Source organism: Triticum aestivum, chromosome 3A (genome assembly GCF_018294505.1).
Source record: "Triticum aestivum cultivar Chinese Spring chromosome 3A, IWGSC CS RefSeq v2.1, whole genome shotgun sequence".
Taxonomy (NCBI): Eukaryota; Viridiplantae; Streptophyta; class Magnoliopsida; order Poales; family Poaceae; genus Triticum; species Triticum aestivum.
In genome coordinates, this window is record NC_057800.1 from 371,477,324 (window position 1) to 371,483,502 (window position 6,179).

The window sequence follows — 6,179 nt, forward strand, 5'->3', positions numbered from 1 at the left end:
GGGTTCAGGCTTGTGAAAAATGCTTTCCATAGCAGCACCGTGAAGCTGACAACCAGGTTCATAAAGATCACCTGGAGTGGGCAGGCCAGTGAGCTCAACAACATCAAAGGCTTTGGCTTCATGATGAACATTGCCTGTCATCCACTCAAGGACCCAAGTCTTCGGATCCCTGTTGTAGCCACGAATATGAAGAGTGGCATAGAATTGGAGCAGCAATTCTTTGTTCCAGTGCTCCTTGTCAGTGACGAACTGCAACAAGCCAGACTCTCTGAAGCAATCCAGTGCTTCTTCCAAACAGGGCAGACCAGTTATGGCTTCAGTGTCAAGACACATATGTGGAAAAATGCGACCTTGATTGTATAAGATGCATGAGTAATAACTGCGCTGCTGATAGCTCCAGAACCGATCAGAAGATATTCTTGCCTTAGAGTAGGGGTTCTTGGCGCTATTAAAGAAGGTGTTGTGTGCTTTAAAGCCATTGATATTGAATGATCCGGGTGCAGATGCAGTGCCTGGAAACCTAGGCAGCCTTGGCATTGGCTTCTGAACCTGAGGCCTGCGCTCGACGTGATAGTCAAATTGGGGACCAGAAGCAGGTCGAGGAACAAGAAGAGGCCATTTGATAGTGATAAGCTGGCCATAGTTGTATGCTTGCTCGATAGTATGTGGCCTTGGTGGCGGAACAGGAGCAGTGGTATCAACAGAGGCGTCAGGCTGCACATCTATTGCAGGTGCATCATTGGCTTCATTGGCTTCTGGCACAATGTTTGGTGCAGGCTCCACATTGTCTTCAGCCATGACCACGTCATTGGCTTCAGTGGTGTTAGTGGTGGCAGCCTCAGGATTCTCAACATCAACTTGAGGAGCTGGAGGGTCGGGCACTGACACATTCACTTCAGGAACAACTTCTTCAGCGATGGGGGGAGTAGGGACACGTTCTTCTGCTTGTTTTTCTTCAGCTGATGTAGCCGGATTGTCTTCAGCAACTTTAGCTTCAAACTCGAAGACATTCATAGTAGGAGTGGCTTCTGGGAACACCTGACGGGCAACAGATTGGTGGTGCAGTTCTCCTTCTGGAACGCTCGAAAGAGGGACTTGGGGCCTTGGTCCTTTGCGAAGCCTGCGTAACACTGGCGACGCCTGTGGAGATAGAGTTGGCTGGGCCTCAAAGTCATCTTCTTTTTCTTACACAGGTGGGGTGACTTGTTGTTGGGGAGTACTCGGGGTGTCTTGTTGTTGTGGGTGATCAACCCATGATGCATCCTGAGCAATTGGCGTCAGAGGACGACCAATGCTGATGAGTTCGCTGTTCGTGAGAACAGGCGATGATACCAAGTTGTGCTCGATCTGAGGAAGAACTACATCATCTTCAACATTGTCATGGTGACCAATGTCTTCAGCAGCGGTGGGGTCAACTGCTGGAATGTCTTCAGCTTCAGGAGCCTCTATGGAAGCAGGCTCATGAACTACCATCTGTCGTTCTTGATGCGAAGAGTTAGGACGAGAAACCGAGATGGGCTCGACAACAAGGGGCTCTGTGGGAGAAGCCCGATCTTTATTGGTTTTGCTCTTCTTCTTGGAGGGAGCGACATCAGAAGCTTCAGGATTTTTCCTCTTTCTGGCTTCAGCCTCGGCAGCCCTTGTCTTCTTCAGTTCTAAAGCGGTTGACTTGACCTTTGGCTTCGAGCCGGACATGCTGCTTGGGAAGACAATGCGAGGTTCTTCCCACCTTGAAGGTGCAGATTTGTCAGTCGATGGCTTCTTCTTCTTTGCAGCCATTCTGGGGTCGATGCCAGGACGCCCAAGAGCCTTGTGCTTCTCAGCTTCATTGTAGGCTTGCAAGCACTTGTCAACCAGACTCATTATGCACTCATGAGAACCTTTAGCTTCTTCTCGTTTCTTGAGAAAAGCTTCCTTGAGCTCGTTCAGCATAACCTTGAAGTTTTTGACATCGTGCACGCTGAGCTTTGCCATGTGCTTCTTGAACTGAGCTTTCTCATAGTCGATCTTTTGCTTCAGTTCAATGATGCGCTAAGCTAGAGCTAGCTCAGAAGCAATGGCGTCAGTGAAAGAGACGATGAGGCCAATTGGAAGTTGCAGATCGTCAAAGCTGAGATTGGGGGTTTCAAACCACTCATCAATGAAGTTGTGGATGATTGCCACGTCAAAGAGAGGCAAATCATTGAAGATTTCTGCTTCTTCCTTGCTCTTAATCAGTTGCTCAAGGGCGTCATCTGCAAGATCTTCATCACTGGACAGATCAGTGTGTTCGTCTTGGAGAATGGCAGCAGGGGTCAATGCCTGATCAGTATTCTTTTTCATATCCATCTTCTTGGAGATACGTGATAGATCTTCAGACTGCACACTGTCTTCAGGAGGTGCAGTAGCCAGTGGCTTCACATGTGAAGCTTTTGGAGGAGCAGCTGACTTTGAAGCTTTAGCCTTCTTTTGCTTCTGCGGCTTTGGAGTAGGAGCAGGGGCTTCATCAATGTCGGCATCATCATCAGAATGATCCACTTTGGCACCTTGAATAGAAATGTGAGTGATAAGGCCATCAAGGTTGTAGAAAGGTCCGATGATATTGGGTTCAGCATCGCGTGTGCCATCAGCCCGGGGAGCAGAAGGACCAGGGTTGAAGTCTAGTCCCCATGACTTCTTGTTTTCCTTGGCCGATGCCTTTGCATGCTGGAAGTTGCGCTTGAAGAGATTATCATCACGACACCAGAGCAGTGATGATGGGTCGGCATTTTCAGGTTGTGGTCCATGGACCATACAGGGATAGAAACCCTGAGCAATAGCTTCAGCTCTGGTCTTGGGTGGAAGGCTTCGGAAGAGAATGTCACCCCAAGGACTCTTGATGGCATTCTTCTCAGCATACTCCTGGGTCACAAACTTGTATTTAAACCATTGTTCGGCCCAATATCTTCGAATCCATTGGATTTTGTGTCTTGCGCTGATTGTAATCCTCTTCTTGATCTGTCTTGTACAGCTCTGAGAGGTCATGAGGCAGATCTCTTGATGTTCCCCCTCGACGCTGTCTGCCACCCTTCCTTGCTGATTTCTCTATAGCCATGAACTTCAAACTGAATGGCTTCAACACGTTCAAAGGCTTCAAAGGCTTCCGCTTGCTGGTCAAACAGGAACTGGCTTCGGGAGAGTTAATGTGATGCTGTAAGAATTCTACAAACGAATGCAGACTATGAGAACCAAGGGATTCTCCCATGGACATGTACCTGTGACAGCATTAGAGATGCGAGGGAAGGGGAGAGGTCATATGCATTCTCAGAAGATTTTGAAGATAAATCAGTTTGAAGACATTGACCTCATGGTGCGAAGACATTCACTTATGTGTTTGAAGTTGGTTCCAGATTTGTACGAATCCAGGAATAGGTACAAGTGAGGAATCTAACTTGTTATGAAGCTTAAGTGAATATACTAGGCATTATATGAGATGCAAACAGGATAGATCTAACATTGAGTAGGCGGAAACCACTTTCGGTAAACAGGATGAATCTTTTAGGATCAAAAAGATGGTAAAAAGAGAGTTTTATTTACCACACGATGAACTGCTAGATGGGAAGAGTAGGAGACCGAGCAGTTCAATTCACCGTGCCCTAACTTGGCGATGGAGGACACCTACGGCGACGGCGGAGAGGACGATGACTGCGGCCGGCGTGAGGACGGCATCGGTGAAGTCACGGCAGCTAAGCGCTTCATCGCCGGTGTCGTCGAGAGCTAGCGGTGGCGCTATGGTTTTGACGAGGTGGAGAGGCGGAAGAAGGTTTTCTTGACCACAGGGGACATGTATTTATAAGGAAGTATGCGGCACAACGTAATTACGTAGGTGCCCCTGGCGGTTCACATCTGAGGGACACGTGGCAAGCATGCAACATACTCGGAGTTGTCCCACGTTCGCTCGCTCGCCCGAACTGTCAGATGGTCGTTCCGGCTTCTCCGGATTTCAGGCAATAAGGATAGAGCATTTAAAACAGACTTAATGTTTGTCTCTGTATCTTCTGCTGACAAGGACGCAGAGAAGACATTCGACAGTTTCAATAGAATGCATATGATTTGGACAGATAGAGTTTGAGATAGAAAGCATAGAGAGATTAGGGTCCTAACACATTCACTTAGTTCAAAAGATTCAACAAGGAAGACGTAGCTATAAGTGAATGATGTAGAGGACAGAACACTAATATGTATATATCAGAAGACAATCAAATCAACATAGTGAAGATAATCATGAAGACAAGTTGAAATTGAAGACAAACCAAATGTGAAGACATAGCAAATGTAACACCATGAGTAAAACACTTCAAACAAAAGAATTTGGTGGTGGCGTTACCCACCGTATAGGAAGTAGTAGACCCAGACACGGCGCACAATTATCGTGGCACCCCGAAGTAAAATTCCACGTTAATGTATTCACACTCAGAATGTAAGTCTTCATTGATTGAAGATATACTTTACTTCGTGTGTTGCACATCTATGTCATCAACATGCTTAAGTGTTAGGATGTGTGCCTGATCACAGGACATTTGAGGATTCCAAGATATTTAGCTCACACCGTAACTTGCAAAACCTCTTCTCATCCAATGTTTTGGTGAAGATATCTGCCAATTGCTCTTCAGTGTTGACGTGTATGATATCAATATCTTCCTTCATAACATGATCTATGAGAAAGTGATGACGAATTTCAATGTGCTTTGTCTTTGAGTGCTGAACTGGGTTGTTGGCAATCTTGATGGCGCTTTCGTTGTCGCAGTAGAGTGAAACTTGCTTTAGATGAATGCCATAGTCTTTGAGTGTTTGCTTCATCCATAGAAGCTGAGCGCAGCAAGATCCATATAACACCCTCGATGCGACTATAGCTCCCACGTGTCGAGGCACGACTTAGAGACATAATCGCATTGAAGGCATATGTCGCAAGTTAGGCAATCTTCACAACATCCCATGTAATATGAACAACAAATGGGAGATAACATAGTTGGCTTACACTCGCCACATCAAACAAGTACATAAATAACATACATCAACCAAACACTCATGGCCCGACTACGGCGCCAAAATAAAAGAGAACCCAACATGCGACACAGTCCCAATCACCCCCAACTGGGCACCACTACTGATCATCGGGAAAGGAAACATAGTAACGTTGAGAGTCTTCATCGAACTCCCACTTGAGCTCATACGCGTCTCCTGGAGTGGAATCAACAGGCCCTGCATCTGGTGTAATAGTTATCTGTGAGCCACAGGGACTCAACAATCTCGCACCCTCGCGATCAAGACTATTTAAGCTTGTAGGTAAGGCAAGGTAAAATATAGGTGGAGCTGCAGCAAGCGACTAGCAAGTATGGTGGCTAACTTATCCCCAAAAGAGAGCGAGAAGAGGAGGCAAAGCGCGAGCAAGAAACTAGAGAGCAACCTGCGCAAACATTACTCTAACACCGTGTCCACTTCCCGGACTCCGCCGAGAAGAGGCCATCATGGTAACACACTCAGTTGATTCATTTTAATTAAGTTAAGGTTCAAGTTATCTACAACTGAACATTAACAAATTCCCATCTGCCCATAACCACGGGCACGGCTTTCGAAAGTTCAATCCCTGCAGGGGAGTCCCAACTTAGCCCATGACAAGCTCTCACGGTCAACGAAGGAATAGACCTCCTCCCAAGACGTTCCGATTAGACTCGGTATCTCGGTAATTCAAGACACTTCGACAGGTTAAAACAAGACCAGCAACACCGCCCGAATGTGCCGACAAATCCCGATAGGAGCTGCACATATCTCTTTCTCAGGGCACACTCAGATGAGCCAGACGTCGGATAGGCCAGCCCAGAGTTGCCCCTGGTAGCCCCGGACATCGCTCGGTGGGACCAACACTCAGAGGAGCACTGGCCCGGGGGGGTTAAAATAAGATGACCCTTGAGTCTGCAGAACCCAAGGGAAAGAAAAGGCTAGGTGGCGAATGGTAAGACCAATGTTGGGCATTGCTGGAAAAGCTTTAATCAAGGCAAACTATCAAGGGGTTCCCATTATAACCCAACCACGTAAGGAACGCAAAATCCGGGAACATAACACCGATATGACGGAAACTAGGGCGGCAAGAGTGGAACAAAACACTAGGCGAGAGGCCGAGCCTTCCACCCTTTACCAAGTATATAGATGTATTAAGATAA